Source organism: Pongo abelii, chromosome 16 (assembly GCF_028885655.2).
Source record: "Pongo abelii isolate AG06213 chromosome 16, NHGRI_mPonAbe1-v2.0_pri, whole genome shotgun sequence".
NCBI lineage: Eukaryota > Metazoa > Chordata > Mammalia > Primates > Hominidae > Pongo > Pongo abelii.
The window spans coordinates 57,771,570-57,786,311 of NC_072001.2; the positions used below are offsets into that span (position 1 = coordinate 57,771,570).

A 14,742-nucleotide genomic window follows, 5' to 3' on the forward strand; every position below is an offset into this window, starting at 1 on the left:
CACATAATCAAGTCAGCTTCATCCCTGGGATGCAAGGCTCGTTCAACATATGCAAATCAATAAATGTAATATATCACATAAACAGAACCAAAGACAAAAACCACATGATTATATCACTAGACGCAGAAAAGGCCTTTGATAAAATTTAACATCCCTTCATGTTAAAAACACACACTCGGCTGGGCACGGTGGCTCATGCCTGTAATTCCAGCACTTTGGGAGGCCAAGGCGGGCGGATCATGAGGTCAGGAGATTGAGACCATCCTGGCTAACATGGTGAAACCCCGTCTCTACTAAAAACACAAAAAATTAGCCAGGCGTGGTGGCAGGCGCCTGTAGTCCTAGCTACTTGGGACGCTGAGGCAGGAGAATGGCGTGAACCCGGGAGGCAGAGCTTGCAGTGAGCAGAGATCATGCCACTGCACTCCTGCCTGGGTGACACAGTGAGACTCCATCTCAAAAAAAAAAAAAAACATGCAATCAACTAGATATTGATGGAACATATCTCAAATTCTTCTTACACTCTTCTAAAGTTTAGAACTAGAGGGAATACTTCCAAAGCCATGTTTGAGGCCAGCATCATTCTTACGTCAAAGCCAGACACAATAAAAAAAAACTACAGGCCAATATCTCAGATGAACATAGATGCAAAAATCATCAAGACAACACCAGCAAAATGAACTCAAGAACACATCAAAAAAATTATAATGACCAAGTTGGATTTATCCCTGGTATGCAATGTTGGTTTAAAAAAAGGCATATCAATTAATGTGATAAACCACATTAACAGAATTAATGACAAAAACCATCTGCCCAACAGATGCAGAAAATGTATTTGACAAAGTCGAACCTTCTTTCATGGTAAAAACACTCAACAGTGTTTTTACCATGAAAGAATGCTAAAGAGGCTGAAGAGACAACTTAAATACTGGGAGAATATATGTTCCAACCATAGTCTCTCTCAAGAGGTTAATATATAAAATATGCAAGGAACTCAAACAACTTAATAGGAAAACAAAAGAATAACCTGATTAAAAAATAGGTAAAGGACCTGAATAGACTTATTTCTAGAGAAGATATACAAATGGCCAACAAGTACATGAAAAGGTGCTCAACATCACTAGTCATCAGGGAAATGCAAATCAAAACCACAATGATTTATCATCTAACATCTGCTGGGATGCTCATTATAAAAAAGACAAGAGATAAGTGGTGGTGAGGGTGTAGGGAAAAGGAAACATTTATAGACTGTTGGTAGGAATGCAGATTTGTGTAGCCCCTGGAAAACTTCACAGAGCTTCCTAAAAGAAATTCAATGTAGAACTACCATATTGACCTAGTGATCCCTCTTCTGGATATATACCCAAACGTAATGAAATCACCACCTCATAAAGGTATCTGCATGCCCATGCCTATTGTAGCATTATTCACAATAGCCAAGATAGGGAAACAACCTAAGTGTCCACTGATAGAGGAATGGATATAGAAGTCATGGTATACATACACAACAGAATACTACCTGGTCTTAAAAGAGGAGATTCTGCCATTTTCAGCAACATGGGTGAACCTAGATGATACTATGTTCACTGAAATAAGCCAGATATAGAAGGACAAATACTATACTACAGGACCTCACTTATATGTGGAATCTTAAAAAAATAATAATAAACACAAAGCGGCAGAGTAGAATGGTAGTTGGGAAAGGCACAGGGGAAATGGGAGTTGTAGGCCGAAGGGTACAAATTTTTTATTTACACAGGATGAATACATGTAGAGAAATAGCATACAGCATGAGCACTATAGTTAATAATATTGCACTTTATATACTCGAAATTCATTAAAACAATAAATTTTAGATACTCTTACCCCCCACACACACATACAAGCACAAAGGAAAGGTAACTATGGAAGATAATATATTATTATTTCAACTGTTGTAAGCACTTCACCATGCAGAAATACATGAAAATATGTTGTACACCTTAAATTTACACAATAAAAAATATTACTTATTATTGAAAAATAAAATTATTTTTCATAAAAATTAACATGTAACTTATATTAAGATAATCATATATTTTAAAACATGTCTCAATGTTAATTGTTAATATGGTGAATACAAATAGAACCCACATAAACAAAAAAATAAAAATAAATATCTCTGCCCCATTCTACTGAGAGATCTTCAGGGAAAATATTCTAGTAGTCCAGGTAAATTTTTTTAAAACCCTATGAATAATTTGTGTGGACATAATTACCAAGTCAAATAAGAATCTGTCATGAATCATCAATTATTTCAGTGTCCTAGGCATCTCTAAAAATAAGCCTCAAGACAACGTGAACCTGGAAAAGAATTTAAATTTTCCCCATTCAGATGTATTGTTTTTGTTCACCGGTAACTATAGCAATTTTTAGAAATCAAAATGTGTTCTACACGTTCACTGCATTCAATAGTATGGATGTCATGAAAATGTTCCCTTATTTATCTGTATGCCTAATCATTAAACTGTAATATGAAGTAAATACTCAGTAATTCATTTGAAATACTCTTCTCTAGTTACTGCAGATTTGAGTGATTATTCAAATGTCATCCAATGAGATAGAGTAGGTTGATTGCCAACCAGGTGCCCATCTAATGTATTCCTCCTGAAAGGCACCAAAACTCACGTGCTTGCAGTTAAGAAGCATAATACAATTATTTCTTCTTACTTCAATAAAGTATGCTTCAGTTTACTACTGTGAGCCAGGGAGGAGTGACGAGAAAGTGGAATGGACTAAAAACTCTGAGAAATAAAACACGGCTAAAGACCGACAGCCAGAGAGGCTGTGGTTCTGAAATTGGCCGCTTTCTCTCAAACACTAGGAGCTAATCTCTTTCTCATGGAGATTAGCTTATTTTCCTCACAGAGGTAGAAGGGGCCTTTTGGAAATAAAAAAAAATCACACACTGCCGTATAGGAAGAAAACTTTAACTCAAGAAGATCTTTCACAGTGATATGAATGAAAACATAAGGCAGATCTTTCTTGACAAAGACCAAATACGCAATTATATAAGCCGATATTCATCATCTTTCTCAACATCATCTACTGAATTTCTACTATGTGCCAACAACAGATTAAGTGCTTTCCAGGTAACCTCACAAAACCTTTATGAGCCAGGTACTTTTATGAATCCTTTTCAAAAGAAGAAATTAAAGCCTACAGAAGTTGTAAGTTACTGGTCCAAAGTGGCTAAGCTACTAGAGATCAAAGATTCCTCTCACTCCAGAGTCCCAGTCTTCCCAAAGAGCAAAGAAGAGACTAATGTGTACCTCCAATAAAAATACTGTGTAGTGTCTGGATAAGAAAATGAAAGTTACAGGAAGGAAGAGAAAGCACGCGGGATGGGAAGAGAAGAAAACGAGTTACGTTTGTGGTATAATTAGGAGACTGACCAAGTCAGTGGAGGACTTGTAGTGAGGAATGCGAGGAAGCAAACTAGAATAGTAGACTGGGGGCAAATCAGTCAAATGTATTTAAATGCTAGTCTAAAACCCATGGCAATTGGAAGCCATTGCACATTTTTAATCAGAGTCCAAGACTAGAAGAATCCTGTGCTTGTTTTAAGAAAACACACAAGCTCATCAGAGTTTACAGCTAAAATTAATTTTATTGACAATCTGTTTAAATACCTTCAATTTAGGGATTAGACACTGAGACCTGAGTTAAGGATCCCTACTCTTCACTACTACTACTAATTTAAAAATCAAGATAAGTGAACATTACATTTAGCTGAGAAAATAACCAGTAACTGCCTTTTGAATATGAACTTTTTAATCACACTTACATTGTTTTGTTCCTTGTGAATCTGTAATCTTCTAAAGAAAATAGATTCCTATCTTTATGATAGGAACTTTATGAATGTAGACACTTAGTAAAGAAGCAATATAAGTGGTACCAGCTACAGAGTATGGATTTAGGAGAAGTAATTGGCATGAATTAGGGGAAGGTCATATGCCCCATTATAGCCATGTTCCCCAAGACCACCAGAATGCCCTTCACCCATAACTGCTCAATGATATGGTGGCTTTCAGGTGAATGCCATAGAGCTTGCCGGCCAAGGAACACAGAGAAGACAGATCAGAAAATCCCTTGAGTCACTTGCCTACAGTAAAATATCTCCTCTTTGAGGCTCTGCATTCTGCACCTTCTCAATGATCAGCTACATCAGATCACTTTTCCTCTTTTTATTTCTATTCATTTATTATTTTTTTAAGAGATGGGGTCTCATTGTATTGTCCAGGATTGCCTCAAATTCTCAGGCTTGCCTCAGACTTCCCGGGCTAAAGCCATTCTCCTACCTCAAGCCTCCTGAGTAGCTAGGACTACAGGCTCATGCCACTGCAACTGGCTCTTCCTCTTATTTCTGACCACTGACTTCTAGAATTTCCTGCTATGTGACACTGCAATGTGAACTTATATGTATTTATAGAGGCTGCTAAGAAAAGTCCCAGAAGTGCTGTGTTCCAAATCTGAGAACAGAACTTTGGTTTGCTTCATGTATTGATTTTCAGGCTAGGGAAGCAAATGCATCCTTAAAAATCAACTTATGTCCTTCCCGTCTCTGGGAAGGCTTCTCCAACTGCAGACTCCTTCAAACAAGGAAATTATATTTCTAAAAATGGACAAAGGTAGGAAAGCCATGTCTGATAAATTTAAGCTCTCATAGCATAGTGGTTAAGAAAAAGTAAGCAATAAAAGTGGCATTGAATATACGCATTCACATATGTGAGACAAACATAGATATGCAAATAAAAGTTGTGAAGACAACCCACTTTCAAAACAAAATATTGACAGAGTTTAATGTTTTTGCTATATCCCTTCTTCTGAATCAGCTTCTTCAGATCTTTAAGAAATATTGCAATAGTATTGAGATCAAAGGTATGTTCTCCTTCAAATTTTAGGTTTTGCTTCTTTGAAAGGACTTGAAGCAATGCTTCCTGGTTAAGTTACTGTCTTTTGTATGAGCATTTTCTCTTGTTTCACACATCTTTGCCAAAAAAAAAAAAGTTTTTGTCACTTTTTGTTTGACTTCCTTTCCAGTTAACTTGGTGCCTAAGGGTAAGTTTTTACTGTATTTTCTTCATAAACTGAAAGGATAGACATATTTTCTCTGTGGACAACCCCACAGAGCCACTATCATTTGCTAAAGAACAGTTGCTATATGCTTTTGTGTTCACATGTGCTCAATTAAATGTGGCTTATATTAAATATAGCACAGATGTTTTATTACAAAACCAAGATTAGAAAAGGATTACTATAGCCAACTCCACACTCATTTCTCTTACCATTTAGTTTCTACCATTCTTTGAGTCAGACTATCAGCGTTGAACATCTGTTTGCCTCCCATTATTTGGCATTTCTCTTTGGTGCTTCACATAGTTTTCTTTTTTTAAAATATCTATCATAGTACTACTCTCTCCCAACAAGTACAATTGCTCAAATAATTAAATGAGGACTACCTTGGTTTAGATAGTGCCCTTTCATGTTTTCTCACTCAAGTCTTATAAAAACTAGTTTTACAAGACCTTAAAGTGATGTGATTCAAATTGGCAATATGTAGCAATATGTTAATCTTTGATCCATCAATCCCACTCTTGGGAATTTATTCCAAAGACCTAAATTATGTACCAACTTTATATATTAAAATAATACCAGGTTTTAAAATAACCACAATGTCCAGTAATAGGAAATTGGTTAAATAAGTTATGATACAGTTGTATGATGCAATAATGAATCCAATGTCCATCATCATGCTAAGGATCAAAGGAAGCATCTAAAACTATCAATACTATGACATAAACTTGTATGTATTTATTGATATGTACACAAAAGAGCTGAAAGTGTATTTTACAAAATGGTAGGCTTATCAGTGCTTTTTATCTCTTTCCTTTCCTCTCTTTTAACTATAAATAGTATATATCTCATGTGAGATACACATACATGTAAATATCCATATGTATAAAATTTGTACCAAAGTACTTACCATAATTTTAAGAAAAATAAGACTTATGTTACCACTTACATATGACCCAGAAATTCCACTGCTAGGATGTACCCAAAAGAAATAAAAGCATGACCACACAAACTCTTGTACATAAATTTCTATAGCAACATTACTAATAATAGCCAAAAGGTGGAAACAATCCACATGTCCACCTTATGAATTTTAAAATGTGGTAGCCATACAATGATTATTCAGCCATAAAAAAATACTGATACACACCACAAAATTATTTAACCTTGAAAACATAATGTCAAATGAAAGAAGCCAGTCAAATAAACCATAAGTTGTGATATGCTTTTGCTGTGTCCCCACCCAAATCTCATCTTAAACTGTAGTTCTCATAATTCCTACATGTGGTAGGAGGCATTTGATGGGAGACAATTTAATCATGGGGGTGGTTACCATCATGCTGTTCTAGTGACAGTGAGTGAGTTCTCATGAGATCTGATGGTTTTATAAGGGGTTTTTCCCCCTTTTGCTTAGCACTTCTCCTTCCTGCCATCACGTGAAGAAGCACATGTTTGTTTCCCCTTCCACCATGATTCTAAGTTTCCTGAGGCCTCCCCAGCCACGTGAAACTGCAGGTCAATTAAACCTCTTTCCTTTATAAGTCACTCAGTTTTAGGCAGTTCTTTATAGTAGTGTGAGAATGGACTAATATACATTGCCACACAATATTTTTATTGAAAGGTTCAGAATAGGAAAATCTATAGAGACAGAGAGTATATCAGGGTTGCTTAGGGATGGGGGGGATGGGGCAATGGGGGTGTACAAATAAAGGGCACGGAATTTCTTTTTGAGGTGATGAAAACTAAAGTTGACTGTAGTGATGGTTGTATACATCTTTTAATATACTAAAAGCTATTACTGTATACTTTAAATGAATTAATTGCATGATATATGAATTCTAACTCAATAAAGCTATTTTTAGAAAAAGGAAAAAATAACATTACTAGCAGTTTTCTTTCCTTTGGAAACAACTTTAATTTACATTTGTAACAGACTTTTTTAGAAAAAAAAAATCACAGGACTAGATTCTTTAGTTACACAAATATAAAGCAAGTATACACCTCTTGACTTTGGAAAACTATGGAATACCAACAATTTTCAATGCAGAAACTGCAGGCCAAAATATTATATATTCTGTATGTGAACGTAAATTGAGTATACTTATTTTTAGGATCACTTGCCTTTGGAAAGTTAGATCCTCTTCCCCCCATCCCCACATAAACAAATTTAGTCTGAACTGTTGGTATCACATATGAAGTTAAGATTAAATAGTTCCAAGTCTTTGCTATTGTGAATAATGCCGCAATAAACATACGTGTGCATGTGTCTTTATAGCAGCATGATTCATAGTCCTTTGGGTACATACCCAGTAATGGGATGGCTGGGTCAAATGGTATTTCTAGTTCTAGATCCCTGAGGAATCACCACACTGACTTCCACAAGGGTTGAACTAGTTTACAGTCCCACCAACAGTGTAAAAGTGTTCCTATTTCTCCACATCCTCTCCAGCACCTGTTGTTTCCTGATTTTTTTATGATTGCCATTCTAACTGGTGTGAGATGGTATCTCATTGTGGTTTTGATTTGCATTTCTCTGATGGCCAGTGATGGTGAGCATTTTTTCATGTGTTTTTTGGCTGCATAAATGTCTTCTTTTGAGAAGTGTCTGTTCATATCCTTCGCCCACTTTTTGATGGGGTTGTTTGTTTTTTTCTTGTAAATTTGTTGGAGTTCATTGTAGATTCTGGATATTAGCCCTTTGTCAGATGAGTAGGTTGCGAAAATTTTCTCCCATTTTGTAGGTTGCCTGTTCACTTTGATAGTAGTTTCTTTTGCTGTGCAGAAGCTCTTTAGTTTAATGAGATCCCATTTGTCAATTTTGGCTTTTGTTGCCATTGCTTTTGGTGTTTCAGACATGAAGTCCTTGCCCATGCCTATGTCCTGAATGGTAATGCCTGGGTTTTCTTCTAGGGTTTTTATGGTTTTTGGTCTAACGTTTAAGTCTTGAATCCATCTTGAATTGATTTTTGTATAAGGTGTAAGGAAGGGATCCAGTTTCAGCTTTCTCCATATGGCTAGCCAGTTTTCCCAGCACCATTTATTAAATAGGGAATCCTTTCCCCATTGCTTGTTTTTCTCAGGTTTGTCAAAGATCTGATAGTTGTAGATATGCGGCGTTATTTCTGAGGGCTCTGTTCTGTTCCATTGATCTATATCTCTGTTTTGTACCAGTACCATGCTGTTTTGGTTACTGTAGCCTTGTAGTATAGTTTGAAGTCAGGTAGTGTGATGCCTCCAGCTTTGTTCTTTTGGCTTAGGATTGACTTGGCGATGCAGGCTCTTTTTTGAACTTTAAAGTAGTTTTTTCCAATTCTGTGAAGAAAGTCATTGGTAGCTTGATGGGGATGGCATTAAATCTATAGAAATGTATGGCAACTATCATGAATATGTTTCTTGGGTCAGGAAAGCCTAACCACATCATTGTAGGTGGGGTATGGGTTTTTATGAAGGAATGGCTACTACCACTGTCAAACATACGAGATCATTAAATAAGCAAGATTTCCTTGGACAAGAGGTGAGGAGACCTGCTTTTCTTTCTGGCACCCAGGAAGGTTGTCTCCTGGTATACCTGGTACTAGATGGCAGAGGTTACTTGCTGATGGAGCTAAGATGTCCCTGACTCAGCAGGAGCCTGCCAGGAGCTAGGCATGAACTCTCTGGTTTGCTTAGTATCTACACACTACGAGAAACTATTTCTAATAGCAGTGTAATATGTTTCCTCTATTGTTCTCTATGTATCTGCATTTACTCAAGTTCTATGATACAGCATTTCCTCGCCTGAAATATAATTTGGGGAAATTAAACGAGGGGTTTATACTCATCCTGTAAGTAAACTGATAGAAGAATAGCATGACCCAGAGAAGCCACTGGATTTAGTGAAGTGATCTAAGAATTCCTGAGATTTAGAACAAAAGCAGAATACAATCCAATAAAACAATTCCCAAATACAGCCAATGGGTTGATTTGCAGTACATGTTATGCATATTGTGTACATACATTTTTAGGGATTTCCAGAATTTTCTTGGATAAAAAAATGGACTTCCTCATGTGATCTAAAGGATGGGGTCTGAAATTATTATAATGTAGATATTTAAAATAAGGGCTGCATTATAATGATCTGCACAGGTATCCCAGAACTTAAAGTGTAATAAAAAAAGAAAAATTAATAAAATAAAGATGTATAATAATTAACTAGTTTTCTAACACTCCCATGTTAGAAAGAGTTAAACATCATCTATGAATACCTCATGTTTCTCAACATTGATAGGAAATTTAACACTTTTACTTGCTAGGTCCTATCAATTCTGATTTAAAATATTTTATTTCCATGGTTCTATTAGTTCAAAATAAAATGAGAAAGTGCTCCTGGTTATCATATTTGTGATCTGTATACTATAAATGCACTCTACTATTTGCTCTTAATTATATACAAAACAGAAGATATAAAATATTATTGTGATGTTTATAGAGCAAATAAAATTTTATGCATCAAAAATTAAAACAAAATAAGGGCTCAAATGTCAAATACATAGGATAGGAAAACCTCAAAGGACAAATTTATTTCTTTTACTTAGAAGAACAATTGGGTGGAGGTAATACATTATCATCACCTCTGGGTTGTAACATGAGAGTTTTCTGTTTTCTTAGTCATACTTTTCTTATTTTTCATTTTTTGTTGTAGTTGTTGTTTGGGAGACTGTCTCACTCTGTTGCCCAGGCTACAGTGCAGTGGCATGATCTTGGCTCACTGCAACCTCCACCTCCCGGGCTCAAGCCATTCTTGTGCCTCAGCCTCCTGAGTAGCTAGGACTACAGGCACATGCTGCCATGCCCGGCTTTTTTTTTTTTTTTTTTTTTTTTTGGATCTTAGTAGAGATAGGGTTTCACCATGTTGCCCAGGCTGATCTCAAACTCATGGGCTTAAGTAATCCACCCACCCCAGCCTCCCAAAGTGCTGGGATTACAGGCATGAGCCACCATGCCCAGCCTCTTATTCATATTTTCCTATGCTAAGTTTTCCAGCACGCACTGTTATAAAAGCCTGCATTGCTTTTATAGTCTAAACAAAGAATATGTTATATTTTAAAATCATGTATTTATGTTGTATATAACATATTGTAGATAGATGTAATTGTAAATATATTATTCTTCCCAGTGTTAGGGAATAAATGAAACTGCTCATTTGAATTTTGAAAACGTTGAACCTTTAGAAGGTTCATGTTTATATTGAGATTAAATCTGCCCTAGATCTAAATCTGTAGTTTATCTCGAACATGTCAATAAGTCCTACTGTATTTGAAAATAATTAAAATATCCTTCCTGAATCTGCTCTCCTTTAACCTCATACTCAATTTCATTCAATTCCTCCTCAGATGATATGGGTTAGAGTTCCTTTATTCAAGAGTGATATCAAAATTATTTAACAGCATATATTATGGATATGATCAGTCAAAACCAGCTGCCAACCAATCAAAAAACTTGCAGATCAATCAGAATGCATGCCACCCAATCAAAACGAACAGAGGTGAGTGCCAGAGCAGGGTCCTAGAAGCCCGTCTATTATATCAGACATTACCTCATTAGTTGCTAAATCATGGGAGACATTCAGAGGTCTCAGAAGGGGCAGGAGGCTTGGAGTAGCCACTAATAACCAATACACATGAAAGTGTTTTGCTGTTTTACCTTGCATAGCTGTAACAATATGTTGACTATCAGCCCTGCCTTCATTTTCCTTCTGATATCTTCTAGGGTCTCTAGGTTCCTTTTTAAGTGCTGTAACGATAGAGTTATGATGGAAAAGTTTATTTCTGCTCCCTCTCCAAGCATTGCTAAAGTGTCAGGTAAGCAATAAAAGAAATATAGTACTATATTAAGTGATAGAGCAAGAGATGTTAACCAATTTTTGGAAGATGGAAAATTTCTAGGTGATAGCTGACTTCACATAAAGGAAAAAGATGTTGCCTAAGAAGATGCTAAGCAAGATTCCAATGAGAAACAAGCTAACTCATCTTTTAGAATCCTAGGAAATTTCAGACATCGGAGATGCCGGGTATTTCTGAAGTTAAAGGGGGTTAAGGATCATGACACTGAAAATGCAGCATTGCCTGGAATTCTGTAAAAGAACAACTGGACTCTGCCTTTCTCTGACTCCATGCAACCAAGTAATTTCCTCTTTCTTCCATGTCTCAAGAGATAATCAATTTATTCTCTGTAGAAATTGAGTCCAAGTATGTCAGAATCCAGGTCACGGAGGCACAATAACAGTTGAGGTGAGGTGCCATGCTAGAAACAGGATTTACTGAGAGTACTAGATCCAGTCCCCTTCCCTCGCCCAAATTCTGAAATATTTACAGACAGGTTTATCCATCCAGGCAGGCCTTTGGAGGGTTAGTCTCTGGAGAAAACATTGGTGAGAAAGTAAAATGATACAGCTACTTCATGAAGTATTTTGGCAGTTTCCTAAGAAGTCAAACATACACTTACCACTTGATGTAGCCATTTTACTCCAAAGTTCTGAAAGAAAAGAAGCACATGTCCATGCGAAGACTTGTATATTGATGTTCATAGCAGTTTTATTTGTAATAACCAAAAACCAGAAATGCCCTCAATATCCATCAAGAAATATAGAAAAACAGGTGATTATATACAGTGGACTACTATTAAGCAACAACAAGAAATGAACTATTGGTATAAGTAACAATATGAATCTCAAAAATAAATCTCAAAATAATTTTTCTGGATGAAACAAAAAACAAGACAAAAAGGAGAACACTCTATATGTATGAGGAGTGGGGAATGAGCAAATGTGGAAACAAAGGATTACAGAGAGGCATGAGTAAACTCTGGGAGGTGAAGGATATGTTCATTATCTTTGTAACAAAGGGTTCGCAAGTTTATAAATATGTAAAGACATTACATTCTATGATTTAAATATATGCAATTATTGTAAATTTTAAATATACAGTTTTTGTATATTGAGTATAACTCGATTATTTGATAGATGGATAGATTAAGTGATTGACTGATAGAAACATAAAGCCAGGAATCCCCCTGGAGAACTTTGGATTTCTAAAGTTTGGGGAGGTATTTTAAATTGTCATCTAACTAGGTTGTTCTCTTTACATCACCAGTGAATGAGAATAACCTTTAGGTCTCTGGCATTGCTATTTTTTAACTTAATTATTACAGAAGTCATTTGGTAGTTATATTCTTATTTATGCTTTGCTTTAAATGCAAAGCTTCCTCAACAATGGACATAAGTATCCAATAACAAACAGCAAGTATTAATGCCTTTTCATATAAAATTTATTGAGAAGTCAAAACACAAAATTTACAAGTACAGACATGATGGTTTTGTCTTAGTTTATTTTATAAATAACCTCAGATCGTGCTAAATGTCCAAAGTTACCTTATCTTCATTTGAAAACTTAGGTTCCTTTTATGAAGAGGTTCTCTCAATTTAATATATTTGCTTTATGTCTGATTTAGAGAAGTATATCAAGTACTATATCTACTATTTAATCTTTTCTGCTGGAAGATGCAAGAATAATTTTATGCAGTCATTTGGAAAAGGTTGAAAATATCCCAGTGGATGCAGCTTAATTCAGTACCTTTACGACTTTATTGATTTCATTTTGAATAATTTGTCCATGTTGTGCTTTATAAATCATTTTTACCGTATGCCTGGCATGCTTCTATCTTTTTATTACCCCAGGTTTCTTTTTTCCACATTCTCTCCAGAATCATAATTTAACTCAGAGTTTCATACTGGCTGCATATCACAATCATCTGTTAAAACACCAATGCCCAGGCCCAACTCACAGAGATTCTGACTTAATTGTTTCAGGTAGGGCCCTGGCGTACATATTTTTTAAAGCATCTCTAATGTGCAACCAATATTAAGAATCACTATCTTACACACTGTCTATATCAGCGTTTCCCAAATGTGCGTGAACGTAAGAATGTTCAAACAAGGTACCTCAAAAAAATGAAATGAAACAAATGGCTCTGAATTCCCAAATTCCAGAGCCTCAAGCAAAACCTCATGAATCAGGAGCTCCACAGAAATAAGTAGGATCAAGAGCCCCAGATTAAGAAGCATGGTTTCACAAGACACCAAAGACATTATAATTAATCCCAGAGGTTGGAGAAGAAAAAGGACATATAGTACCTTCTCACACCAACATCTAATGCAGCATCATTTTTAAAACTTTTACCTCCTAAATACATGTGAAATATCTCTATTTACCTCCATTACACCTCATCACCCCTGTAGTCTAAGCCCCTATAAACAAACCTCAGTCCACCGCAATATCTCATTCTCCCACCAGGTCTCTGGCTTCCACTCTTGCCTTACTCCAGTCTGTTTTTTCCATTAGAGCCAGGCTTATGATTTGAAACATCAATCTTACCATGTCACCCAGGGCTTAACATATTGCCCACAGCTCTTAGGTAAGTACAGTACAAAACTTTCACAGCCTGGTCTGGCTCCCACGTTTTCCAGCCTCCCTTAGGACTCAACTCCCCTTTACTTCCTGTCATCTGGCCATGATAGCCTTCTTTCAGACTGTTCATTCTGGCTAAGCTCGGGACTGCCACAGGCCATTTGTAGATACTCAGTCCTCTGCTTGGAAAGCACATGCCCCGCCCCACAACTTTATCTAGTTAATGTCTATGCATTCTTCACAACTCAGGCAACAGCCAAGCCCTCACCTTCCTCTAGACAAGTCAGATCTTGCAACTTCAGGCTTTTTAAGTAGCATACACCACCACTCCGTCCTAAAATTTACCAGAATTAAAACATGCATTTATCTGTATGACTTCTCCTTTCCCCAAAACCTATTGGACTATAAACTCACTGGGGACAGGACATTTTTGCTCTCCAAGATCAGATTGCCTAGGTTCAAACCCTAGCTTATTGATGTGGTAACTTTGGGCAAGTTATTTGTCCATTTGTGCCTCGGTTTTCTCATCTGTAAAATAAGACCCATACCATTACGTACCTCATTAGGTTGGTTTAATGATTAAATTTACATGTAGAAAACTTAGCACAGGGCTTGCTACCACTATTACTATTATTATTATCATTACTAATACTATTATTTTGCACAGCGCTTAGCACAATACCTAGTTGTGGTTAACAGAATAATAGTTCCTAATTGTAGAAACTTGTGAATATGTTACTTATGGCAGAAATAATTTTGCAGATGTGATTGAGGTTATGGACCCTCAAATGTGGAAATTACTTAGGGTTATTATTAGATGGGTCCAATCTAATCACATGAGTCCTTAAAAGCAAAACAGTAAATCAGAGAGATGAGGTAGAAGAAAGAGGAGAGATTGAAATTCTGAGAAGGACTCAATCTGCCAATGCTAGCTTTGAAAATGGAGGAAGGCGACCATGAGCCAAAGAACACAGGTGGCTGCTAGCAGCTGGGAACTCAGCAAGGAGATGCAGTGTCAGCCTTATAGCCACAAAGAAATGAATTCTGCCAACAATGCAAGTAAGGAGAAAGTCGATTTTCCCCAAAGATTTTTATTTTAACCCAACCCTTGTCCTGACCTGACCCCAGAGATAAAATTTCCCTCTACTACACTACAGCATCTCTAGCCTCCAAAGTAAAAATT

At 36.4% G+C, this 14,742-nt stretch overlaps 1 long non-coding RNA gene across 1 annotated transcript in view; it reads left to right on the forward strand.

Annotated features, from left to right (window-relative positions):
• Window positions 1-10,955, forward strand: part of LOC134760189 (uncharacterized) — a 76,299-nt gene extending 65,344 nt beyond the window's left edge. Inside the window, exons 3-4 of the long non-coding RNA XR_010137111.1 lie at window positions 10,488-10,639; window positions 10,864-10,955. This is a non-coding gene — a long non-coding RNA (uncharacterized LOC134760189). The remainder of the gene's footprint in view (window positions 1-10,487; window positions 10,640-10,863) is intronic.
• The last annotated feature ends 3,787 nt before the right edge of the window (window positions 10,956-14,742 follow it).